Source organism: Aquarana catesbeiana, linkage group LG01 (assembly GCF_042186555.1).
Source record: "Aquarana catesbeiana isolate 2022-GZ linkage group LG01, ASM4218655v1, whole genome shotgun sequence".
Lineage (NCBI taxonomy): Eukaryota > Metazoa > Chordata > Amphibia > Anura > Ranidae > Aquarana > Aquarana catesbeiana.
In genome coordinates this window covers 201190726-201218139 of record NC_133324.1, presented here as the reverse complement: position 1 = coordinate 201218139, position 27414 = coordinate 201190726, and the positions used below count along the sequence as shown (strand labels likewise).

The window sequence follows — 27414 nt, the reverse complement described above, 5'->3', positions numbered from 1 at the left end:
TGTGCAGAATGCAGCACGATAAAACGATAAAATTAAGTTTGTATTCCGCCAAATTAATGGCTGTTTGAAACAGGCGGAACCGGCTGGCCAGAATTCCAAACGCATTCTCAACCACTCTTCTAGCTCTGGCCAGCCGGTAATTAAAAACCCTCCTCTCCGGGGTGAGGGTTCTTTGGGGGAATAGCCTCATGAGGTGCTTGCTGAGAGCGAAGGCTTCATCGGCAATGAAGACAAAGGGGAGTCCTTCCACGTTATCCTCATCAGGTGGCAATCCCAGGCCACCACTCTGGAGACGCTGGCAGAACTCCGTCTGGGCAAATACTCCTCCATCCGACATCCGGCCATTCTTCCCCACGTCCACATATAAAAAATCATAGTGTGCCGACACCACCGCCATTAAAACAATACTGTGGAACCCCTTATAATTAAAATAATATGACCCCGAATGGGGTGGTGGCACAATGTGGACATGTTTCCCATCTATAGCCCCTCCACAATTGGGAAAGTCCCAACGGCTGGCAAAATGGGATGCCACAGTCTGCCATTCCTGTGGCGTTGAAGGAAACTGGGAAATCAAACAAGAAAACCAAAATCAATTAATTTGGAAGCTAACATTGCAAGAAAATTAGACAATTAAAAACATTATTCCCCAGCATCAGTATAACATTCAATAATTTAATTGTTCTGGAATAACTAATATGGAAAGGCACACTTATCAGATTGCTCACCCCCTCTGATGGAACATTGATTACATTTTAGGGGGTTGTGAAATCCCTAAAAAAAATTACTTTTAGGACACGCAGGAATTTAGGGACTAAAAAGGCTACAAGACTGCAGTTGTCGCACTCTGCAGGTGCAGTTGCTAACCAGCTTACAGTAAATGAGGTAATGTAAAAAGGCATTCATGTTGCAAGGAGTACACAATCACATGCAAGGGCAATTAATGAAAACACTTTGAGGCTTGCATATGATTTGATGATGGAAATCAGCAGAGCTTCTGCTCATTTACTAAAGCACTGGAACAAATGCACTTGTAGAGTGCACATGCATTTTGCAAAGTGCAACATATATTTGCTTTAGACAAATCAACACCACAGAACATTCCAGCAAATTTTAACGAGGGTGGGGGTGGGGGGGTTGTGAAATCTAGATAATTGCTCATTAGCAGCACACTATTTGGAGTGAGTTTAGGTGGGGGGGGGGGGGTTGTGAAATCTAGATAATTGCTCATTAGCAGCACACTATTTGGAGTGAGTTTAGGTGGGGGGGGGGTTGTGAAATCTAGATAATTGCTCATTAGCAGCACACTATTTGGAGTGAGTTTAGGTGGGGGGGGGGGGGGTGGGGGGGTTGTGAAATCTAGATAATTGCTCATTAGCAGCACACTATTTGGAGTGAGTTTAGGTGGGGGGGGGGGGGTGGGGGGGTTGTGAAATCTAGATAATTGCTCATTAGCAGCACACTATTTGGAGTGAGTTTAGGTGGTGGGGGGGGGGGGTGGGGGGGTTGTGAAATCTAGATAATTGCTCATTAGCAGCACACTAAATACACTCAAACAAAATACATTCCAAATGAGTAGACTAGGTGGATATGTTCCCCTCACTTCATGCTGGGAAGGTTATTGAAGGAAAATATACATGCATGACAAAAAATAACAGTAAAAAATTCCAGCATGTGTGAGGATAAAAAGGGGACATTCACACTATATTGCAATGATGGTAAGTAGTGTTTGAAGCAAGAAATACATCACATTATCAAAGATTACATAAAAGAACATGTGATACTAATAAAAGAAAAATATCTTACCTTAATATAGTCCTTCTGCAGGACCTGTATGATGGCAGAACAGGTCTCTGGGATAATGATCCCCAGAGCCTGGGGGGAGATGCCTGTCGAGAACTTAAGGTCCTGCAGGCTTCTCCCTGTGGCCAAATACCGCAAGGTAGCGACCAGCCTCTGCTCCGGAGTGATGGCTTGCCTCATGCAGGTATCCTGCCTGCTGATATAGGGGGTCAGCAAAGCCAACAAACGGTCAAAAACGGGGTCCGTCATCCGGAGAAAGTTCCTGAAATCCTCAGGATTATTCTCACGGATCTCACGGAGCAAAGGCATGTGACAGAACTGGTCACGCTGAAGCAACCAATTCTTGGTCCATGAACTCCTCCTCGCCCTGTTCATGGACTGGTCTTGGGCTGAAGAATAAACTACAGCACCAAGCACATACAATGCACGAGCTCTACGACGAGTACGTACAGGTAACATGGCTTCAAAACGGTCGGCTGGTCAGAACGCACTAAACAGAACGCACTGAAGAACAGCAAGGCCTGTGAAGAACGACCTGAAAATCAGGAACGAGCGGCCAATAAAACAAAGATTTCTCAATGCCAACTGACCAAACGCACTGAAAAGCAGATACAAACCTCACAAGCACAGACTGAACAACAGTTAAAACGAACTGAAAAATACGAGTCTCACAAGCGCGAATCGTCTCTCACCAAACTTCTACTAACACGAGATAAACACGAGATTAGCAGAAGGAGCCCAAAGGGTGTCGTACGGGCTATTGAACTTCCGTTTTATAGTCTCGTCGGACTTGGTGTACGTCACCGCGTACTAGGCTGTCGTACTTTTGTGTGGTCGTGTGTGTGCAAGTCCGTTCGTAAGAAAGTCTGCCGCAAGTCCGCCGAAGGTACGTCGGAAGTCTGTCGGACAGGCTGTCGGACTTTTGTAGACGAAAAGTCCGACCGTGTGTACGCGGCATTACAGTAAAGAACCCTCTATGTAGTTTAAGGTTAAACCTCTTTTCTTCTAATTTTCATGAGTGGCGACGAGTCTCGTTAAACTCCCTTCCGCGAAAAAGTTTTATCCCTATTGTGGGGGTCTCACCAGTACAGTATTTGTATATTGAAATCATATCCCCCCTCAAGCGTCTCTTCTCCAGAGAGAATAAGTTCAGTGCTCGCAACCTTTCTTCATAACTAATATCCTCCAGACCCTTTATTTGTTTTGTTGCCCTTCTTTGTACTCGCTCCATTTCCAGTACATCCTTCCTGAGGACTGGTGCCCAGAACTGGACAGCATACTCTAGGTGCGGCTGGACCAGACTTTTGTAGAGTGGGAGAATTATCTTATCTCTGGAGTTGATCCCTTTTTAATGGATGCCAATATTGTTTGCTTTGTTACCAGCAGCTTGGCACTGCATGCCATTGTTGAGCCTATCATCTACTAGGACCCCCAGGTCCTTTTCCATCCTTGATTCTCCCAGCGTTTCTCCCCCCAGTGAGTAGATTGCATTCATATTTTTGCCACCCAAATGCATTAAATTTAAATTTTTCCACATTAAACCTCATTTGCCAAGTAGTTGCCCACCCCATTAATTTGTTCAGATCTTTTTGCAAGGTTTCCACATCTTGCAGAGAAGTTATTGCCCTGCTTAGCTTAGTATCGTCTGCAAATACAGAGATTGAACTGTTTACCCCATCCTCCAGGTCGTTTATGAACAAATTAAATAGGATTGGTCCCAGCACAGAACCCTGGGGGACCCCACTTACCACCCCTGACCATTCTGAGTATCCCCCATTTATCACCACCCTCTGAACTAGCCCTTGTAGCCAGTTTTCAATCCATGTACTCACCCTATGGTTCATGCCAACAGACCTTACTTTGTACAGTAAACGTTTATGGGGAACTGTGTCAAATGCTTTTGCAAAATCCAGATACACCACGTCTACGGGCCTTCCTTTAGCTAGATGGCAATTCACCTTCTCATAAAAGGTTAATAGATTGGTTTGGCAAGAACGATACTTCATGAACCCATGCCGATTACTGCGAATGATACCGTTTTTCATTACTAAAATCTTGTATATAGTCCTTTATCATCCCCTCCAAGAGCTTGCATACTATTGATGTTAGGCTAATTGGTCTGTAATTCCCAGGGATGTATTTTGTTCCTTTTTTAAATATTGGAGCTACATTGGCTATTCTCCAATCAGCTGGTACCATTCCAGTCAGTAGACTGTCAGTAAAAATTAGGAACAATAGGCTGGCAATTACTTGACTGAGTTCCCCCAGGACCCTCAGGTGCAAGTCATCTGGTCCCGGTGATTTATTAATGTTAAGTTTTCCAAGTCTATTTCCAATTCTGTCCTCTGTTAGCCATGAGGGTGTTTCCTGTGATGTGTCATGAGGATAAACACTGCAGTTTTGGTTACCGAAGACACCACAAGCCCCCCCCCCCCCCCCCGATTCCCTCGTGAAGAATACATTTAATACCTTTGCCATCTCCCCATCCTTGTAACCAGATTTCCTTCCTCATTTTTTATGGAGCCAATATGGTCTGTCCTCCCTTTTTTACTGTATATATGCTTAAAGAATTTCTTTGGGTTTTTTTTTGCTCTTCTCCGCTATGTACCTTTTGTGTTCTTACACTTAGCCATCCTAATTGCACCCTTACATTTCTTGTTACATTCTTTGTAAAGTCTGAATACTGATGATGATCTCTCATCCTTGTATTTTTTGAAGGCCTTCTCCTTTGCTTTTATTTGCATTTTTAGTTAAGCCATCCAGGACTTTTGTTCGCTCTTAAAATTTATTTCCCAATGGGATGCACTGGCTAATGCCCTTATTTAATATGCTCTTAAAGCAAACCCATCTCTCCTCCATGTTCTCTGTTCCTAAGATTTTATCCCAATTTATATCTTCTAGCAAGGTTCGTAGTTTGGGTAAGTTTGCCCTTTTGAAATTCAATGTCTTTGTATTCCCCTTGTGTTTCCTATATGTGTGATTTATACTGAAGCTAATTGAACTGTGATCGCTGTTTCCTAAATTGCCCCCCATTTCCAAATCCGTGATCAGGTCTGTATTATTGGCAATCAGTAGGTCTAATAACGCTTTGTTTCTAGTTGGTGCGTCTACCATCTGATCCATGAAATTGTCATGCAAGACATCTATGAACTGGCGAGCCTTAAACGAATGCGTGGTTCCTTCTGCCCAGTCTATGTCTGGATAATTAAAGTCCCCCATTACGATGACACCTTCCAATCACAAATTTTTAAAAAAAATTTTTAAGACACTGACCAGAGCAATATAATGGTTTAATGTTACCATAGTGTACTACTCTGTAAAAGTGATCAGGGTTTTTCTGTTGTTTTTTTTTTTTTAAATACACATAGCAGTGAATGTCCTTGCTATAAGCATTTTACTGAATGAAAATGATTGTTTGTTTTGCTGTGATTAGCCAGAGCTAATCACATGGTACAGATGGGCTGTGATTGGCTCCATTTGTACCATGTGATCGCAGTGAGCTAGCAGCACAATAGTACACAATTCATGGCACGAAAGGAAGCTTTTCATTGTTTACAATCATCATGTGATCTGCTGTGATTGGTTACAGCAGTCACATGGTACCGGCAGTGAGCCGATACACTGATCAGTCACCGGCTGTGTCCAGTGGACATAGTCAGTGACAGATCACGCTGCTGTATGGCCGTGCGGGTGTTGCCTTCTTAACCACTTGCCGAACGCCTCACGCAGATATACTACGGCAGAGAATCACCCCCGATCACCCCTCCCCCCCCCCCCCCCGTCACACTGACACCAAGCATTTTTTTTTTTTTCTGATTATTGCATGGTGTCAGTTTGTGACAGCTAGTGTGGTAGGGCAGTTAGTGTTAGCCCTCTGTAGGTCTAGGGTACTCCCCTAACCCCCCCTAATAAAGTTTTAACCCCTTGATCACCCCCCGTCGCCAGTGTCGCTAAGCGATCATTTTTCTGATCGCTGTATAAGTGTCGCTGGTGACGCTAGTTAGGGAGGTAAATATTTAGGTTCGCCGTCAGCGTTTTATAGCGACAGGGACCCCCATATACTACCTAATAAATGTTTTAACTCCTTGATTGCCCCCTAGTTAACCCTTTCACCACTGATCACCGTATAACTGTTACGGGTGACGCTGGTTAGTTTGTTTATTTTTTATAGTGTCAGGGCACCCGCCGTTTATTACCGAATAAAGGTTTAGCCCCCTGATTGCCCGGCGGTGATATGCGTTGCCCCAGGCAGCGTCAGATTAGCGCCAGTACCGCTAACACCCACGCACGCAGCATACGCCTCCCTTAGTGGTATAGTATCTGAACGGATCAATATCTGATCCGATCAGATCTATACTAGCATCCCCAGCAGTTTAGGGTTCCCAAAAACGCAGTGTTAGCTGGATCAGCCCAGATACCTGCTAGCACCTGCGTTTTGCCCCTCCGCCCAGCCCAGCCCAGCCCACCCAAGTGCATTATCGATCGATCACTGTCACTTACAAAACACTAAACGCATAACTGCAGCGTTCGCAGAGTCAGGCCTGATCCCTGCGATCGCTAACCTTTTTTTGGTAGCGTTTTGGTGAACTGGCAAGCACCAGCCCCAGGCACCGTCAGGTTAGCGCCAGTACCGCTAACACCCACGCACGCACCGTACACCTCCCTTAGTGGTATAGTATCTGATGGGATCAATATCTGATCCGATCAGATCTATACTACCGTCACCAGCAGTTTAGGGTTCCCAAAAACGCAGTGTTAGTGGGATCAGCCCAGATACCTGCTAGCACCTGCGTTTTGCCCCTCCACGTGGCCCGGCCCAGCCCACCCAAGTGCAGTATCGATCGATCACTGACACTTACAAAACACTAAACACATAAATGCAGCATTCGCAGAGTCAGGCCTGATCCCTGTGATCGCTAACAGTTTTTTTGGTAGCGTTTTGGTGAACTGGTAAGCACCAGTGGCCTAATACACCCCGGTCGTAGTCAAACCAGCACTGCAGTAACACTTGGTGACGTGGCGAGTCCCATAAGTGCAGTTCAAGCTGGTGAGGTGGCAAACACAAGTAGTGTCCCGCTGCCACCAAGAAGACAAACACAGGCCCGTCGTGCCCATAATGCCCTTCCTGCTGTATTCGCCAATCCTAATAATTGGGAACCCACCACTTCTGCAGCACCTGTACTTCCCCCATTCACATCCCCAACCAAATGCAGTCGGCTGCATGAGAGGCATTTTTATGTCCTCCCGAGTACCCCTACCCAACGAACCCCTCCCAAAAAAGATGTCGTGCCTGCAGCAAGTGCTGATATAGGCGTGACACCCGCTATTATTGTCCCTCCTGTCCTGACAATCCTGGTCTTTGCATTGGTGAATGTTTTGAACGCTACCATTCACTAGTTGCGTATTAGCGTAGGGTACAACATTGCACAGACTAGGCACACTTTCACAGGGTCTCCCAAGATGCCATCGCATTTTGAGAGACCCAAACCTGGAACCGGTTATAGTTATAAAAGTTAGTTACAAAAAAAAGTGTAAAAACACAAAAAAAATATTAAAAAAAAAAAAAAAAAAAAAAAAAATAGTTGTCGTTTCATTGTTCTCTCTCGCTCTATTCTCTCTCTATTGTTCTGCTCTTTTTTACTGTATTCTATTCTGCAATGTTTTATTGTTATTATGTTTGCTTTTCAGGTATGCAATTTTTTATACTTTACCGTTTACTGTGTTTTATTGTTAACCATTTTTTTGTCTTCAGGTACGCAATTCACGAATTTGACTGGTTATGCCAGAATGACGCCTGCAGGTTTAGGTATCATCTTGGTATCATTCTTTTCAGCCAGCGGTCGGCTTTCATGTAAAAGCAATCCTAGCGGCTAATTGGCCTCCAGACTGCTTTTACAAGCAGTGGGAGGGAATGCCCCCCCCCACCACCATCTTCCGTGTTTTTCTCTGGCTCTCCTGTTTCAACAGGGAACCTGAGAATGCAGCCGGTGATTCAGCCAGCTGACCATAGAGCTGATCAGAGACCAGAGTGGCTCCAAACATCTCTATGGCCTAAGAAACCGGAAGCTACGAGCATTTCATGACTTAGATTTCGCCGGATGTAAACAGCGCCATTGGGAAATTGGGAAAGCATTTTATCACACTGATCTTGGTGTGGTCAGATGCTTTGAGGGCAGAGGAGAGATCTAGGGTCTAATAGACCCCAATTATTTCAAAAAAGAGTACCTGTCACTACCTATTGCTATCATAGGGGATATTTACATTCCCCGAGATAACAATAAAAATGATTTAAAAAAAAAAAAAAAAAAAAAAAAAAAAAAAGCACCCCTGTCCCCCCCCTGCTCTCACGCTAAGGCGAACGCAAGCGTAGGTCTGGCGTCAAATGTAAACAGCAATTGCCCCACGCATGTGAGGTATCACCGCGAAGGTCAGATCGAGGGCAGTAATTTTAGCAGTAGACCTCCTCTGTAAATCTAAAGTGGTAACCTGTAAAGGCTTTTAAAAATGTATTTATTTTGTTGTCACTGCATGTTTGTGCGCAATTTTAAAGCATGTCATGTTTGGTATCCATGTACTCGGCCTAAGATCATCTTTTTTATTTCATCAAACATTTGGGCAATATAGTGTGTTTTAGTGCATTAAAATTTTAAAAAGTGTGTTTTTTCCCCAAAAAATGCATTTGAAAAATCGCTGCGCAAATACTTTGTGAAAAAAAAAAAAATGAAACACCCACCATTTTAATCTGTAGGGCATTTGCTTTAAAAAAAATATATAATGTTTGGGGGTTCAAAGTAATTTTCTTGCAAAAAAAAAAAAATCATTTTTTCATGTAAACAAAAAGTGTCAGAAAGGGCTTTGTCTTCAAGTGGTTAGAAGAGTGGGTGATGTGTTACATAAGCTTCTAAATGTTGTGCATAAAATGCCAGGACAGTTCAAAACCCCCCCAAATGACCCCATTTTGGAAAGTAGACACCCCAAGCTATTTGCTGAGAGGCATGTCGAGTCCATGGAATATTTTATATTGTGACACAAGCTGCGGGAAAAAGACAATTTTTTTTTTGCACAAAGTTGTCACTAAATGATATACTGCTCAAACATGCCATGGGAATATGTGAAATTACACCCCAAAATACATTCTGTTGCTTCTCCTGAGTATGGGGATACCCCATGTGTGAGACTTTTTGGGAGCCTAGCCGCATACGGGACCCCGAAACCAAGCACCGCCTTCAGGCTTTCTAAGGGCGTAAATTTTTGATTTCACTCTTCACTGCCTATCACAGTTTCGGAGGCCATGGAATGCCCAGGTGGCACAAACCCCCCCAAATGACCCTATTTTGGAAAGTAGACACCCCAAGCTATTTGCTGAGAGGTATAGTGAGTATTTTGCAGACCTCACTTTTTGTCACAAAGTTTTGAAAATTGAAAAAAGAAAAAAAATTTTTTTTTTTTGTCTGTCTTCATTTTCAAAAACAAATGAGAGCTGCAAAATACTCACCATGCCTCTCAGCAAATAGCTTGGGGTGTCTACTTTCCAAAATGGGGTCATTTGGGGGGGTTTTGTGCCACCTGGGCATTCCATTGCCTCCAAAACTGTGATAGGCAGTGAAGAGTGAAATCAAAAATTTACACCCTTAGAAATCCTGAAGGCGGTGATTGGTTTTCGTGGCCCCGTACGCGGTTAGGCTCCCAAAAAGTCCCACACATGGGGTATCCCCATACTCAGGAGAAGCAACAGAATGTATTTTGGGGTGCAATTCCACATATGCCCTGGCTTGTGTGAGCAATATATCATTTAGTGACAACTTTGTGCAAAAAAAAAAAAAAAAAGTGTCACATTCCCGCAACGTGTGTCAAAATATAAAATATTCCATGGACTCAACATGCCTCTCAGCAAATAGCTTGGGGTGTCTACTTTCCAAAATGGGGTCATTTGGGGGGGGGGGGGGGGGTTGTGCCATCTGGGCATTTTATGGCCTTCAAAACTGTTCTAGGTAGTGAGGAGTGAAATCAAAAATTTACGCCCTTAGAAATCCTGAAGGCGGTGCTTGGTTTTCGGGGGCCGTACGCGGCTAGGCTCCCAAAAAGTCCCACACATGTGGTATCCCCGTACTCAGGAGAAGCAGCCGAATGTATTTTGGGTGCAATTCCACATATGCCCATGGCCTGTGTGAGCAATATATCATTTAGTGACAACTTTTTGTAACTTTTTTTTTTTTTTTCATTATTCAATCACTTGGGACAAAAAAAATGAATATTCAATGGGTTCAACATGCCTCTTACTTACTTTCCAAAATGGGGTCATTTGGGGGGGGGGGGTTGTACTGCCCTGCCATTTTAGCACCTCAAGAAATGACATAGGCAGTCATAAACTAAAAGCTGTGTAAATTCCAGAAAATGTACCCTAGTTTGTAGACGCTATAACTTTTGCGCAAACCGATAAATATACGCTTATTGACATTTTTTTTTACCAAAGACATGTGACCGAATACATTTTGGCCTAAATGTACGATTAAATTGAGTTTATTGGATTTTTTTTATAACAAAAAATAGAAAATGTAATTTTTTTTTTCAAAATTTTCGGTCTTTTTCCGTTTATAGCGCAAAAAATAAAAACCGCAGAGGTGATCAAATAACATCAAAAGAAAGCTCTATTTGTGGGAAGAAAAGGACGCAAATTTCGTTTGGGTACAGCATTGCATGACCACGCAATTAGCAGTTAAAGCGACGTAGTGCCAAATTGTAAAAAGTGCTCTGGTCAGGAAGGGGGTAAATCCTTCCGGGGCTGAAGTGGTTAAAGGAGGTCATATGACATCCATTTAGGAGTAACGTTCGGCCCAGCCATCAATCTGCTATAAACTGGGCAGGAAGGTGTGTAGCCTCCCTGACAGTATTCCAGAGTGTGGCTCGGGGTTAATTTTCAGCACCATTAGCGGTAACCTCGAGGCACACTCGGGATTACATCTCAGGATCCTGGAGTGGTATACTTACCTTGTCCCCAGGATCCTGCAATGTCCCCCCGCTGTGTCTGCAGGCTCCGTCCTCTGCCCGAAGCCTCTCTGTGCTGGGCTCGGTTCCCTGCGAACGCGCGACGCACGGGGGTGCACGCTGGCGGCAAATTCAAAAAAAATGTCAAAATTATAACACATACAGTACTGTAATCTTACAGATTACAGTACTGTATGAAATCATCCCTTTTGTCCCCAGTGCTTTGGCTCACGCCCTGCATGCAGTTTTATATTATATCTACTGTTCTTTCTGCCTGGAAACTTGAGATTGTCCATAGCAACCAAAAAGTGTCCCTTTACATCAAAACTGGCTTTAGACCAGCTAGAAAACGGCGATAATAAATTAGACTACTTGCAGAATTGAGCGATAGTGAATCGTGGGGAAATTTATTTTATTATATTATTTTTTTTTTATATTTATTATATTATAATTTATGATTGTGTTTCAAACTTCATCATACCCGGGATATCTACTAGACTCTTGGTGGACAGATATAAGTGTGTTATTGCTAAGAATTATAGACCTACAATATAAAACGTCAAATTTCTATGCAAAATAATTGTACCGCTTTGAGATGCAAAAATCTGAAATAATCATACCGCCAGGGAGGTTAAGAGCAGCGTTTATAGGCAGAAAAAAAAAAAACAAAAAGGCACATTCTGAGAAGAGCTTTTGAGCAGATAAGATGTGTATGTCCATAATTATATTTAATTGGCCAGAATATATTAACATTTTGGCCAGCAGACTGCATTTACGCTCAAATGCCCTACACACATACATATTATAACATTAGAGATGTTTGTTTTCTACTAAATTCTGTCAGAAAAAATGCTATTTTCATAAAGCTGTGTGCAAGAGGCCTAAGTGTAGCAAGTCTAGGTGCAATATGGCTCCACAGAACCACCCCACCTGTCAGGAGCCACTGCAAGGTGGTCAGTGATGTAACCCAAAAAAGAAAAAGGATTTTGCTCAAAATAGGAGCAAATGGATACAGGAATTGGCAAACCAACTTGCGTGTAAGCCTGCATTCACAGCACAGCATATTCCAGGCGATTTTTTTTTCTTTTTTAGGCGTTGTACAGAAGTTTTTGCACAATTATCAAACTTCAGGAGTTTATTACCTTGGCTGGGCAAAGAAAGGAAAGCAGTTCTATAGGAGGAAAGAAATTCCAAATAAAAGCATACAGCGCTGTGACTGGTTTAATGTAAATCAAACCTGCATTCACGGGAAAAAACAAGCACTCCTGCAAATGTAGTATTTGGTGTGCTTAAATAAACTGACCACCGACAGGGGTGCTTACAATGATTGGCTTTTATTTATTCATGTAAAACCTTTACCCCAAAAGGGAGAAAAAAAAAAGCTGTAAGTACCGGTTCACACAGGTGGCGGCTTCAAAGTCGTGTGACTCTGATGCCAATCTGTACAGCATGACTTCAGCGCGGCTTGCAAAATGACTTCTGTATAGAAGTCAATGCAAGCCGCTCCGAAATCACCCCGAAGTAGCATAGGAACCTTTTTCTAAGTCGGAGCAACTTGAGTCGCTCCTATTAGAATGGTTCCATTGCAATGCATGACTCGTCAGGCAGCTAAGTCGCCTGACAGCTGTGAACCTGCACTAACTGCCTATGTGAGCTGGAGTTTGGCTTCAATTTGTTAGTGCATCCAATCCTGCTAGTATATCTAACACTACCCTCCCCTTAAACTGACAATGCTGCATCCAAAAGGTGTCTCTGTTGCTCCATTATCCAGAGTGGAGGCACTCTAATACAGGATAAAGGTTACTGCCCAGATCCCCAGGTGAAAATCAGAGGGGGGGGGGGGGATATAAAATTAATGCAGCCACATCTAATGATTTGTAAGCTGCAATATATTTCATTTTTGGTTTGGGGTTAAGCACCGCCATAACCCACATGAACTTATAAAAATAAAATCCATCCTGTATTTTAGGAATGTAATAAACTCCAGGACAAAAAATGTCAACTACCCATATAAGAAATTATAGGATAAATGTATCTTACGCAACAAATGCAAAAGGAGCCCAAATTATTGCTTTACCTTACAATCACTTTACATGCAGCCTGCTCATTCTGGCTTTGCTTCTTTTAGAACATGTAAAACAATAGTATTGCTGTATAAAAAAGAAACCAGTTTAAAATAATTTTCTTGCTTTTAACAAGTGTATTCATCGTGTTAAAAACAAGTATGCTCTTGAAATTCAGAAAAGTTAACAACCATGGTGTGAGTAAAAGTCACAATGAAAGGTATCAACCTGATATCATTTCAAGAACAATCCAGCTCAGTTTAACAACTAGCACACAATGCAAAAAGAATACGTTCCATAGAATGACACCTGGTACTGAAAGGGAATTCCCCACCATGACAGTTTTGTGCACTTAGTCACCATTATGTTACCCATGTTAGGTTACATGTGTAAATGTTTAGATGGTAAGAGGAAACAATACAATACATACTCTGTGCAAGAGGGAGATGAAGAGGTCTTTCATCATGCCAGAAGTATTGAGTAATTTATTGCCTGGCTGGAAAACCGTTGCTTTGTACAAATGACCATGCTGATTAAATAAAAAGCTAGCAAGGCTTTTAAAACTAACTGTTGAAATTTTTTTTTTTTTTTTGCATAACTTAATTTGCCAAGCTTTACAATGCAACAGTGTCTGCAATGAACACAAATGCTTGTTAAGGCTGCGTACATAAACCACACACCAGGACAGCAAAACAGCATTAGAAAAACTGAGATGTAATAAAAGCAATAACTAATCACACAGACATATACAACCAGATGAAAACAAACTACCACTTCTGTCTTGGAAGGAAATACAAAACTGAAGCCTTAACAAGCTCTTGTGTATTTTAAAGTTTCCTGACTCCACTTAATAGAAGGGAAAGTTTGGAGTCGGAGTGTTTTCTACAGGCACATGGCTTTAATAAACAGGTCAACTCTGTCTATGAGACGCTGAATTGTTTTTATGCATATCTCCATTTTTCTGCCAAAATATTGAAAAATTCCTAGAAATTAAAAATAAACTTCAGCCACAAGAAAACAGTTATTGTTCGTAATAGAAGCACTATCAAAGCCAAAAATGATAGCAATTGAAATACTTTCATGCATTAGGCAAACATTCAATAACAATGTGTTGAGAATATATGTTTCAGGCATTTAAAAGTCAAGGTTGATTCGGTTCATTAACGCTGCACATTTAATAGTTGTCCTTTTTGGGATATGCACAAGTTTTGATAGTGTGAATATATTTAAAGGGATGGCACACTATTTTTGTGATTTACATTTGTTTTACCCAGCATTCAGGGTATTCAAAGTGCAGCAGTCCATTTAGAATTTGAGCCAAGCGAAAGGTTGTTCTTAATATTTGACAAATGTGAAAACTCAAAACAATGCGCCCTTCTCAAGTTCTCACCACTGCGCCCAAATGCCAGGCAAAGGGGTGTTAGCCCCCCTACAAAAAAAATGTGAGCAAACGTCCTAATGAAATTAATCCGAAGCTGCCACTTTAAAAGTATAAACTGAACAAATCTTTCTATTGTTTCTAAGAGCCCATAAACAGCCCCTGCGAATCAATAAAAGTGGCGCTAAATGACAGTGTTTATACTATCTAGTATTCAGAAGGTTCTGTAAACCAAAGTGATCTAGTGCTGTAGCAAACAATATATATATATATATATATATATATATATATATATATATATATATATATATATATATATATATATATATATATATATATATATATATATATATATATATATATATATATATATATATAAACCATAAGTGAAAAATCTCATCAATGTACGGCCCCTTTCACTCGGTCCGCCGGCTCAGCGGGAGATCTGTCCGTTGATCTCCGCTGAGCCGGCGGATGACAGGTCCCTCTCTGCTCACTGAGTGGGGAGGGGCTTGTCAGGCGCCGCTGCCGCCTATGGAGGGATCGGACGAAAACGGACAGCGTGTCCGTTTTCGTCAGATCTCACCCGATCCGATAGCGACGGATCTGGACGTAGAGCCATACGTCTGCTTTTAGCGGATCGGACGGGGTCGGATGTCAGCGGACATGTCTCCGCTGACATCCGACGCTCCATAGGCTAACATGGAGCGCCCGTTCAGGTCCGCCGTCAAAACTGACAGGCGGACCTGAACGGTCCGATCGTGTGAAAGGGGCCTACAAGTGAAAATCGTGACAGTGCCAATGAAGTTATACCATACACAGAGCAATTTATATCGCAAATTGTATCAAAAGTGAGATTTAGGTATTTTAGTCCATAAAGAATCCATAGACAGAACACCGTGAAGAAAATGTGCAGTATCTGGAAACAGTCCACCAATTCACTCAGTGTCAGTGATTCCTCTCCCCTTGAATTCAACACTCACCAGCTCAATATGCCTCACACTTTCGTGTTTTGGCAATAAGGCATGGGCATATAGTTGGTCAAATGCAGGTAAAGATCCAGATTCCTTATTTATTCCAGTGTCACCTTTTCAATGTATAAAAAGACTCACAATAGTGTGATACCGTAAAACATATAAAATTTATTCAACTTAAAACTTCAATCATTACACTCACAAAAAAGCCTCTTGATTCAAGCCAAACTGACACTGCAAATCAAATCAAACTCAATCCTCCTCTGTGAAACGCCCAGCACCACTGTGGAAATGAGGGTCGCGGCGGACCCCAAAGAGCAGCGTTGAATAGGTTCTCACCCCACTTCGCTGACGCTCTGCTGATGTAGATCTCCTGCTGGCACACGAGCCCAGGAAGCAGCTCCTCTATCGCCTTCAAAAGCTCCCGCCGGTGCGCGGAGATACACAGCCACGTCCCGTCCGTCACTAACTGCTAATAGTAGATGCCGTACAGCCACGCCCCGACATGTTTCGTCATACCTGACTTCCTCATGGGATTGGCTGTACGGCACGGCATCTCCTACTCTTATACCCCTCACGTCTTTCGACGTAGCTGCTTGCAATCCTGTCTCCACGTTCCCAGATGTCCCCGCGGCCCCCAAAGCAGCAATGCTGGGCCCGATCACATTCACCAGAGAACATTTTCATTGCAACACATCTTAAAGAATGCCGGAACATATATGACCAAATATATTGCATAGATCGGATTGCAGGTGAAGAACAAAGGAAATGCAAAACAGAAAAAGAAACTTTCAATTATAGGCATTATTCATGGGATTCTGATTGACAGTGTAAATACGCCCTATTTCTAGAACATCCCCCATATGGCATGTAAAAACATTCACCTGGAAATGTTAAATAGTGAACTCGCCCTGTCACTCTGTAACATATGATCAATCCATACAACCCATACACTACCCAATCAGGTCTGTGAATTGGGCCATTTCCCCAAACATACCCCTCACTACCCCTAACTACTAGTGAAAAATCACATAAATCAAATAAAATAGAATGTGATCATAACTCCTTCACTAAATCTATGAATCATACATTGTGTATTATCTGTGGCGAGTGAAAAAACATTGTGCCAGGTGACACTGGAATAAATAAGGAATCTGGATCTTTACCTGCATTTGACCAACTATATGCCTATGCCTTATTGCCAAAACACGAGAGTGTGAGGCATATTGAGCTGGTGAGTGTTGAATTCAAGGGGAGAGGAATCACTGACACTGAGTGAATTGGTGGACTGTTTCCAGATACTGCACATTTTCTTCACGGTGTTCTGTCTATGGATTCTTTATGGACTAAAATACCTAAATCTCACTTTTGATACAATTTGCGATATAAATTGCTCTGTGAATGGTATACCTTCATTGGCACTGTCACAATTTTCACTTGTACATTGATGAGATTTTTCACTTATGGTTTATATATATATATTGTTTGCTACAGCACTAGATCACTTTGGTTTACAGAACCTTCTGAATACTAGATAGTATAAACACTGTCATTTAGCGCCACTTTTATTGATTCGCAGTGTTCTTAATATTTAACATGCATTTCATCCAATGAGCATGTTTACTGTATATAAATACTCAAATGATGTGTCCGGTTTCCTAAACTGCAGCTCATAGATGAGAACTAACCACATGGTGAATTCTATTCAGTACTATCATATTCCCAGGACAGCACCCGGGGGGTGAAACAAAGGACAGTGGCGAGAAAAGGCATAAATAGAATTTAAATGTAAAAATGACACAACGTGTAAGGCCAGGTTTACACTGACTACGGCTTGCAGCAGGGGGTCTGCTGCATCCCTGTTCTGTTTCAGCAGCGAATAACGTCCGAATTTTTGCCTGAATTCAGACCTGAAACAGAGCCAAAGACACACAGGACCCTTTTTCCAGTGTGGACCACGGCCGCCCCGAAGGTGTGTGAACCGGTTCCATTGGGAGTCGGTCAGTCTCCTGTCATCAAATTGGATGAAGGGAAACCGGCATAAGTGTGAATGCAGCCTAAGGCCTGGTTCACACCTATGCATTTTTAGTGCTTTTTTCAGATTTGAACTACAGAACATGTTCCATAGAATACCATGTTCAATGGACTACAGTGCAAAACCTGTAAATGTTACTTAAAAAACAAAAAAAACGCGATCTCATGCTTAGCTAGACAGAACTGCATGGAAAAAACAAAATCCTTTGACAGGTAAAACAGCTCCTGTTTATCAAGCCTAATAATGAATCTCTATCACATTTTTATCTTTTCTGACATGTGTTAGATCTTTCACTTGGATGTTATAAGCTGCACTAAGTAAATACAGCTGGATAAAACAAAAACTGTGTCTGTCTTTATTTCCGGCTGCAAAGCAACAAAATGTGATTTTAAAAGGGGGGGGGGGTTTGGGGCGGCAATTCTTTTCTATACCCACTTTATATTTCTTCCCTACTCTACTAACCGGTTCCCGACCAGCGCACGCTGATGTACGTCGGCAGAATGGCACGTCCTTTTAAATTTGCCACCGTGCCATTGCGTGTGCGCCGGCCGGGAGCTCCATGAGTCGGGTCGCGGGTCCCGCGGACTCAATCGCTGTGGGGATACCCGCCATCGCCCAATGTAAACAAGCATCTCCCCGTTCTGCCTAGTGACAGTGTCACTGATCTCTGCTCCCTGTGATCGGGAGCAGAGATCAGTGATGTGTCACAAGTAGCCACGCCTCCCCAGTTAGAAACACTTTCCAGGACATACGTAACCCCTACACTGCCCCCTAGTGGTTAACCCCTTCACTGCCAGTGTCATTTACACAGGAATCAGTGCATTTGTATAGCACCGATTGCTGTATAAATGACAATGGTCCCAAAAATGTGTCAAAAATGTTAGATGCGTCCGCCATAATGTCGCAGTCACGATAAAAAAAAAAAAAATCAATGATCGCCGCCATTACTAGTAAAAAAAATAAATAAATATCAAGAAAAATGCCATAAAACTATCCCCTATTTTGTAGACGCTATAACTTTTGCACAAACCAATCAAACGCTTATTGCGATTTTTTTTACCAAAAATATGTAGAAGAATACAAATCAGCCTAAACTGAGGAAAACTTTTTTTTTTAAATATTTTTGGGGATATTTATTATAGCAAAAAGTAAAAAATTATGAGTTTTTTTCAAAATTTACGCTATTTTTTTTGTTAATTTGTTACAAACCACAGAGGTGATCAAATACCACCAAAAGAAAGCTCTATTTGTGGGGGGGGGGGGGGACCTCAATTTTGTTTGGGAGCCACGTCACACGACTGTACAATTGTCAGTTAAAACGACGCAGTGCCGAATCGCAAAAAGTGCTCTGGTCAGGAAGGGGGTAAATTCTTCTGGGGCTGAAGTGGCTAAACAAAAAAAATATATACATCTTTTTTGCTTTTTGTTCACTCATTGATTCGATTTGTTTAAATTACTTCTCGTCTGAACAGAAAGTAAAAGTAAAAACCCCAAAATAAACAGAATGAAAATAAATAAACTGACAAAGACAAACCCTTTCCTGCACAAATAAAGAATCTGAGCCAGTTCAGCAGGGACCAGACGAGATTCAAACCATGTATAGGCAGGTTGAATGTACCCAAGTTGATCAATCAACTTGGGTACAACTAGCCTGTTGGATTTTATATGCAATTATTGCTAGCAGCTATTTATAGCCACTAGCAGTAATCACTTATCTCCTGGCAGGGACAGCTACCCCCGCTGGGAGAACACAATGGATCTGCAGGAGGGATTCCCCCATCAACACTGACATCGCTCCATCCATGGCAAGCCTTAAATGCAGTGATGTGGTTTCTCAAAAATCGTAATTATCCCAGCAAAACCAAGACATCTGAGATCACCACAAGTCACTAGTTATTAGGTCACAAGAGGAGACCTAGAATTACCAATGTAATGTAAATAATAGTTTGTTTTTTGGACTGTTGGTATTGAGTTTGTTTAAAATATCAATATAACCAACTAATAAAATGATAAATCCCCCCTTCTAAATTATACAAATGTGCAGCAGAATTTTAAAATAATCATTACATTAAATGAAAAATTAAAACAAACAAAAACGGTGACTGCAAAGTAGCGCCTCTCTGTAGGATAAGAAATGGATTTATGCGTTTATAGGAACGTTCACTCATCACACATTGTTGGAACCTAGCAGTCAAGAAAACACTAATTACTTGCACGTGTATGTGATGGCATGTTAACACAAGCAAAAACATTGTTACTTATAAGGTGAAACAGTGTGACCGAACACAGAACAAGCCGACATTTATAAACACATACTACTACCATCTTACACAACCGTTTAAACAAACTAAGAGTTGGGCCACTTCCTGTCTTTATGAACACTTTTTAGGCAAAATAAGGTAACCGTAAAAAAGAAAAAAAAAAAAAAAAAAAATCTTAAAACCTATATTACAAAAAAAGGCCATTCCAAATACACAGTACAAGAAGGAGTACCTATTGCTAGCTCACTGTACAGCAAACACACCTTGGATGTTAGTTGTCATGCAAATGTCTAAACACTGTCCCCCTTATACATTGTAAAGCACTGCGTAAACTGTTGGCGCTATATAAATCTCGTATAATAATAATAATAATAATAATAATAACAACATTTGTAAACTGATAATTCGATTGTCTAACATTAGCTTGCTTTAATACAGGTTATACATTATATAAGTTTAGGTGCAGAGATTGACTGCTGCTGCTTCCTGGCCAACCAATCTCTTCACCTATGAGGTGAACAGATTGGTTGCCGATTCCTTGCCACCTAAAAGTAATTATGCGGGGGTCTAAACACTTACAAGGTTGATTGCTGCTTCTTGGTCGCCTATATAAAAAAAAAAAAAAAAGTACAGGTTTGGACTGCTGTTGCTTCCTGACCACTTATGAAGTACAGAAATTCTCTGCTGCTGCTTCCTGGTCACCTATAAGGTGCAGACAAAGGACAACAAGTGTATAAGTGCTGAAAGCTTCCCACATAAAAGCTCTGCCCAGTGCTCAGACCTTGAGGCTGCCGACACCTCTAACATACCAAAATAAGGAAAGGGATGGTCGGCATTCAGGATGACATATAAAATAGTATTCCTTTATTAAATACATGAACAGAGCTGTAAAACAGCCTACATGTTTCAGACGTTAGTCCTTAGTTATTGCTCAGGACTAACGTCCGAAACGCGTAGGCCGTGTTACAGCTCTGTACATGTATTTAATAAAGGAATACTATTTTGGATGTCATCCTGAGTGCCGACCATTCCTTTCCTTATTAAAGTGTAGAGACTGACTGTATCTACTGGCCACCTATAAAAGGTGTACCAATCAATCTTTAAAATGCAGAAATCCTGCCCACTTATGAGGTGTAGGGTTTGGCTCTTGTTGCTGCTGCCTGGCCACATATGAGGTGCATAGATCAACTGATGCTGCATCCTTCTGGCACCCTATAAGGGTGTACCAATTCATCTCAAAATGCAAAAATCAGAAACTGTTGTTATGAAAGTACTGTGGATTAATGTTCTTTATGAAAATGTACTTTATAGCAACTGTTTTTCTGGTAAATCAACATCTTAACGTAGTAAGTCCCACCAGCATCTCCACAAAATCTTAACCCTGCTGCAGCATCAGCCATAATATAAACTCAAGAAAAAAAAAAAAAAAAAAGGCAGTGAATCCTGACTGCGGAGGGTGGACAGTTACTTAGGTGAAGACATTCTATGATTGCATCCTCAAAAGAGAGGCATAAGAAGCAGCAGGAGAATTTAACCTTCATAAAAACAGCTATTATCAGCTTAGCTGTTGTTGGCTGACCTCCCCTCAAAAAAGCAAAAAACAGTCCCCACTTCTTATTAACTGGCTTTAGATACTTATTTTTTTCTTGTATATGAGAATTACCTTAAAAAATAAAATAGCAACCCAAGCAGGTCAACAAAACCCCAGCAGCCAGGAATCGTAGAATCACAGCCGCTCTAAGAACATTTCCTTCCAAGAGTTACGACTCACATTGAGGTTTTCAGGTTAGGTGCCCCATACATCTGGCATTCATCCAAGAATGAAGGGAAAGAAATATGAACAAGGCTTTGCAGTCTTCAAGAGACTGGTGTGTACATACAAAGGTCACAAGCCATTTCTCCACTATTCAGGGCAGGCTAGATTTTTATCAAACGTGTCACTGTTTATAACGGTTTTCTCACTGTCTCAGTGACACTGGAAAAACCATAGCCGTATTTCACAAATAGGTAAGAGACATGACAATAATAGCAAGCCAACCTGAAGAGTACACTCTTCCTTTCGGATCCTCTTCCTTCCCACCATAGTATATACTAGGGTTGTCCCGATACCACTTTTTTAGGACCGAGTACAAGTACCGATACTTTTTTTCAAGTACTCGCCGATACCGATTACCGATACTTTTTTTTTAATGTCACGTGACAGTTTTTTTTTTTTTTTTTATTAACAGTGCTTGCTTTTTTTTGGGGGGGGGGGAGGGGGTGAACGTTGTATGTGTGTGTTATTTTTTTTTTTTTACAATTTTTTTTTTTACAATAATATTTTTTTTATTCTTTATTGTTTTTTTTTTTTTTTTTTAATCAGCCCTTTTGGGGGGCTTTGGTGAGATATCAGGGGTCTTAACAGACCTCTGATATCTCCCCCTTGAGACAGAGAAAGAGACAGAGGATAGAGATTCCCCAGTCCCTTTCTCTGCAGCGTCAGCTGCACTGAGAATGAATGGAGAGGAGACAGCGGCTTCTCTCCATTCATAAACTGACACATTGTAATCACAGGAGATTACAATGTTTCAGTTATGTGAATAGACAGAGTCAGCTGACTCTCTCCATACACAAAGGAAGGAGGAGGGGGACGGAGGAACGGAGGGGGAGAACGGAGGGGACAGATAAGAAGAGCACTACGGAGGGGACAGCTGAGAGGGACAGATAAGGAGAGAGGAATGCAGGGGACAGCGGAGAGGCACAGAGGAACAGAGGGGGCACGGAGGAGGATGCAGTGACATACAGCTGTGACCGATCACAGCTGTATGTCACTAAAGCAGCTGAAAGCCGCTGGGGGAGAATCTTTGTATCTCCCCCATGCGCCGATCACAGCTGACTTCCAGGTATCGGTGGAAGCATCGGGAGCATTTGCCCGAGTACAAGTACTTGGGCAAATGCTCGGTATCGGTGCCGATACCGATACTAGTATCGGTATCGGGACATCCCTAGTATATACTATAAAGCCTGACTGTTGGATGTTCCCTGAAGTGGACAGGCTTTCCAGTGAGGTTAAAAGAGACTACAACACGTGTGCCAATAGGGTATGGAAGTCTTCTAAATATTACAGACAAGACAGGCAACCCCACTGACCAGCTCTCTGTAGGCAAGTATATCCTATGGTCAGCATGCTGGAGGAGGGTTGAAAAATACACATATCCTTTAAGTCTTTAAATGCTTGTGTTTTACACTCTTCAGTTCAGCTTGAAACAAAGCCAGATTGCCATATCATTGTAAGAAAAAGTCAAGTACCTTGAAAAATGAGTACACATTCGCAATACTTAAACAGGAACTTCACCTTTCCTAGCCAGAATTTCCAAACCCTGAAAGATGTCCCTGCATGCAAAAAAAAAAAAAAAAATTATTAAACACGATTTGTAGCTGCTGACTTTTACCCGCTTGCAGATATCTCGCTGGGCTTCAAGTGGTTATTACTGGGATGATGCCTGCAGCTAGGAACTGTGACCCACCAATTCACTTTCTAGGGCCTCTGCTATATAGCTATATATATATATATATATATATATATATATATATATATATATATATATATATATATATATATATATATATATATATATATATAATATTTTTTTTTTTTTTTATTAGGGATGCACCGAAATTTCGGCCACTGAAACATATCGGCCAAAAAAACGAAAGAGAATTCTTGCCGATACTGGCGCCAAAAATTGCGCAGTAGAGGCGGTAGAACCAGCGGGTGACAACACTCGTTGTGTGGGCGGCGTGCATGTTCCTCGTGGTTAAGACGCCGCAACGCCGCACTCGTAAGCACGTTCCCTGCTGAGACGCTGGCACCTTCCCCTCCTCGTGCTTGGGAGACGCTGCTGGGACCTGGGAAACGCTGCAGGGAAGCGAGAGACGGCTTCATAGAGGGCTGCACATAGCATACTCAAGTATAAGAGTGGGCACTGTCACTCATGGATGGCTACCATTACTATTCGCCGGTGAGCATTGCTGCTTTTGCCTTCTTAAACTGACAGAAACAAACTAGTAATTTTATTTCTTGATTATTTTATTATAGTACTAGTACTGACTATTTAAAATGACCACTTGTCTGCACTGCAGTACATATGATCTGACCTGTAGCAAAAAAAAAAAAAAAAATTATATAATTGAACTGACTGAGTGATTAAATATGATTTGAAATGGAATGTTATGTAATGAATTGCAAGGTATTTTTTTTGTGCTATTCTGTAGTATACAGTATAAAATTCATGCGCTTGCTGTTATTGAATGTGTCACTTTGACAGCATAGTATAAGTTATAGAGTACTGACAAGACAGCAAGCGCATGATTTTTTTTAAATATGACAGTATGCAATAAATATAATTATTAACAATTCTATTTATTGCGTACCGTCATGTTTAAAAAATTAATGTGCTTGCTGTCATGTCAGTGTCGTACAACTGTATAACTTATAATACTACGCTGAGACAAAGCATGCAATTGCAATTTGCATTGCAAGCCTTCCATTCCATTTCAAATCAAATTTATTCAGTTCAATTATATTTTTTTGGTACAAGTCAGATGTACTGCAGACATAACTACCTTGCATGCCAAGAGCAGCACCATAAAAAAAAAAAAAAAAAAAAAAAAAAAAAAGGGAAGAAGGAGGATTGGTTAGTTTTTATTTTATTTTTTTAAAGCTGCCTCCTGGGGTTTAGCTTTTAAATTGATTTAGTCTTTTTTTTACCCCCCTCAGATTTCACTCCCACTATAAATCATTCTATGATATTATTCTACATTACCAGCAAAGGTGGACCATATCTGAGGCGTGGAAATATATTAAAGTTTCTGATAAAGACCCCAAATTTGCAATCTGTACTCTTTGCTCAACAGAAATTTCAAGAGGGGGTACAGTGCCAAAGAATTTTTTAACAACAGGTTTGATACATCACCTGAAAATATGTCATCCAGTTCAGCATTCTGATTACAAGAAAACAGTGCCACTTTCAAAAAGTGCTCTAGGCTTAACACCATCTGTGGCCACAGCGTTTGAAAATGTTAAAAAACATGCAAGTGACAGTCCCAAAGCTCATGCTATTACAGCTAAAATTATGGAATTTATTGCATTAGACGACCAGCCATTCTCTGTTGTGGAGGACACTGGATTCCGTAGGCTCATGCAACATATTGAGCCGCGTTACTCACTACCAAGCAGACGCTACTTTGCAGATACCAGTCTACATGAATTGTTTAGCAGTGTCAGAAAACACGTTCAGGAGCTCATGACTACCGACATCATAGCAATCAGTTTTACGACCAACATTTGGAGTTCAGATGTCAGTCCAACGACCATGCTCAGCCTGACAGCGCAATGGATAAATAACAAATTTCAATTGCAAAACATCCTACTTAACGCACGTGAGTTTGTTGGATCACATACTGCAGCAGCAATATCTGATGCTTTAAAAATCATGCTTGGCACATTGAGAAGTCTAAAGTGCATTTGATTGTCCGAGATAATGCGCGGAACATGGCAAAGGCAATGGAGGACAGTGAACTTCAAGACATACCGTGCATGGCACACACACTACAATTGGCTGTGAATGAAGGATTGCCGAGTCAGCTCACCATATCTGATATCGTATCAAAAGGAAGAAAAATTGTGTGTCACCCTAAGCATTCTCCACTTGCTTATTCCAGATTACAAGCTTTGCAGATGCAGTTTGGAATGACACCGAAACGACTACAGCAAGATTTAGCCACTTGTTGGAACAGCACCTACTACTGTATACGCTACAAAGTCTTTTTGAACAAAAGTGTGTTTTAGCTGCATACATTGCAGATTACGAGCTGCCAGCAACACCGAGTGCACATCAGTGGACGTTAGTTGAAAATAGTTGGTCTCTTCTATCTCCATTTGAACAGTTAACAAAAGAAATAGGCTCAGCTAATGCTCCCATTGCTGAAGTTATCCCCTTGATTGCTGCACTGAAGCGTCTGCTTGGAAAAGAGGTAGAAACAGACCATGGCGTAAAAACGGCTAAAACCACTCTACTGGAGGCCGTTACCAACCGATTTCAAGACACCGAGTCCAACCCTCTGTACTGCATTGCAACAGTTCTTGATCCTTGATTTAAAGAGCATTACTTTAATGTGGAGAAAAAGCAGCGTGCACGGGAAATGATACTGGCACAAATGGAGGTGGTGGAAGCATCTAGTGAAGGAGTTTCGAGGTGTCGCACAGAGGAGAGAAACGGTCGCATACAAGTGAAGAGGAACACACTCCCTCCATATCTGATATGTTTGAAGAAATTTTACACGAATGCACATTTATTTAACTGAACAGCCTATTGCCAGAAGCGACAATCCCCTTGAGTACTGGCGCATCAACAAAGAACGTTTTCCCTTGCTTGCACAAATTGCATGCAGATATTTATCTGCTCCAAGCACCAGTACAGAGAGTGAAAGACTATTCAGTCTAGCATCTTATATTCTTGATGAGAAGAGAAACCGTCTCTCCTGTGAGAAAGCTGAACAGCTTTTGTTCTTAAAGCGAAATCTGCCACTTTTACTGAAATAGATTTAAAAATCCGTAGCATAGACCGTAGCATTGGACAACTGGAACATACAACATAGTATGACTGACTACCTAGTATGTTCCAATTGTCTAGTTGTGCCATTTGTTGGTTGTTCATTGTAGTTCTACAGTTTTTTGCACTTCAATTTAAGAGAGAACTCCAGCTCTTGAACTACTGTACCATAGTTTGTTGCTGTTGGGCCAAACTATGTCTCTCCTTAAGCTGTCAGCCAGCTGTATGTGCAAATGCAAAACTGTATGTTCTGTATCTGTGGCTGTCTACATACTACAGTACTATACCGCACTGTGTTCCGGGTATGGGCGGTGACTTCCATAAACACAGACTAGTCTACGTTGCTTGCTGTGATTGGCTGAGCACCGCTGCTGTAGACTAGTTCCACTTCAGGATGTCTCCGGCCATACCGGGGGCCGGAACACAATGCGGTCTACTGTATGACTAGTATGTATCTAACCCGCAGCTACATACATACGTACACTTGTCTTTTATATTGCACTTCCAGCCACTGACACCTTAGGGAGAGAACGTGGGGAAAAAACTACTAGTTCTCATTTAAGTTGAAAGAAAATAATAAAATAAAAATGTTATTATAGCATAGCACTGTACTACGTTATATTTACAGAAACTGTGAAACAGAATAACTGCCTTCTGCCATATTTCTGTTATGGTTAGTTGAAAGAGTTGTTCTTTAAAGAACTACTTACTTATACATAGTTTGTTCTGTTGTTGGGCCAAACTATGTCATTGTCATTGTCTCTCCCTAAGCTGTCAGCCCGCTGCATGTGCAAAACTGTATGTTTTGTATCTGTGGCAGTCTACATACTACAGTAACGCACTGTGTTCCAGGTATGAGTGGTGACTTCCATAAACACAGACTAGCCTACATTGCTTGCTGTGATTGGCTGCTGTAGACTAGTCTGTGTCCCAGGATGTCTCCGCCCATACCCGGAACACAGTGCGGTCTACTGTTAGACCCGGTCTACTGTATAACCCGCAGCTACATACATACACTTATCGCACATCCAGACGCTGACACCTTAGGGAGAGAGAACTGAATTTCTAGTTCTGATGTAAGTTGGAAATTAATATAAAAAAGTCAGTCTTTGGTATTTTTATATTAATATTAATTTTTATTATTAATATTATATATTTTTTATTTTATTTTTTTTTATGCCGGTTTTATTTGGTATGGTGGTGCAATGTGCACTGACTGCAGTCTTATTTTATTTTTATCTTCTGTGTCCACTGTCCAATTTTATGTGGGTTACTTTTTATTAAAGTACTTTTTGACATTACTGGATTGTAGTATTCTTTTC

General features: G+C 41.4%; 1 protein-coding gene across 2 annotated transcripts in view; it reads right to left on the bottom strand.

The window, feature by feature from the left end:
- The window catches only part of TNFAIP8 (TNF alpha induced protein 8), a 150399-nt gene that overhangs the window by 112920 nt on the left and 10065 nt on the right, over positions 1 to 27414 (bottom strand). The window contains exon 1 of one of the 2 annotated variants that reach the window (XM_073624672.1): positions 22788 to 22865. The exons of the other annotated variant lie outside the window; for it this stretch is intronic. The gene's annotated coding sequence lies outside the window, so the exon portion shown is untranslated. Of the gene's footprint in view, positions 1 to 22787; positions 22866 to 27414 lie in introns of those variants that run through there. 2 annotated transcript variants of the gene reach the window in all.